Consider the following 747-nt stretch of genomic DNA (forward strand, 5'->3'; position numbering starts at 1 on the left):
CCCCCCCCCCACCCCCCCCCCCCCCCACCCCCCCCCCCCCCCACCCCCCCCCCCCCCCACCCCCCCCCCCCCCCACCCCCCCCCCCCCCCACCCCCCCCCCCCCCCACCCCCCCCCCCCCCCACCCCCCCCCCCCCCCACCCCCCCCCCCCCCCACCCCCCCCCCCCCCCACCCCCCCCCCCCCCCACCCCCCCCCCCCCCCACCCCCCCCCCCCCCCACCCCCCCCCCCCCCCACCCCCCCCCCCCCCCACCCCCCCCCCCCCCCACCCCCCCCCCCCCCCACCCCCCCCCCCCCCCACCCCCCCCCCCCCCCACCCCCCCCCCCCCCCACCCCCCCCCCCCCCCACCCCCCCCCCCCCCCACCCCCCCCCCCCCCCACCCCCCCCCCCCCCCACCCCCCCCCCCCCCCACCCCCCCCCCCCCCCACCCCCCCCCCCCCCCACCCCCCCCCCCCCCCACCCCCCCCCCCCCCCACCCCCCCCCCCCCCCACCCCCCCCCCCCCCCACCCCCCCCCCCCCCCACCCCCCCCCCCCCCCACCCCCCCCCCCCCCCACCCCCCCCCCCCCCCACCCCCCCCCCCCCCCACCCCCCCCCCCCCCCACCCCCCCCCCCCCCCACCCCCCCCCCCCCCCACCCCCCCCCCCCCCCACCCCCCCCCCCCCCCACCCCCCCCCCCCCCCACCCCCCCCCCCCCCCACCCCCCCCCCCCCCCACCCCCCCCCCCCCCCACCCCCCCCCCCCCCCA

The sequence above is a fragment of the Sphaerodactylus townsendi genome, linkage group LG04, assembly GCF_021028975.2.
Source record: "Sphaerodactylus townsendi isolate TG3544 linkage group LG04, MPM_Stown_v2.3, whole genome shotgun sequence".
In the NCBI taxonomy this organism is placed as follows: domain Eukaryota; kingdom Metazoa; phylum Chordata; class Lepidosauria; order Squamata; family Sphaerodactylidae; genus Sphaerodactylus; species Sphaerodactylus townsendi.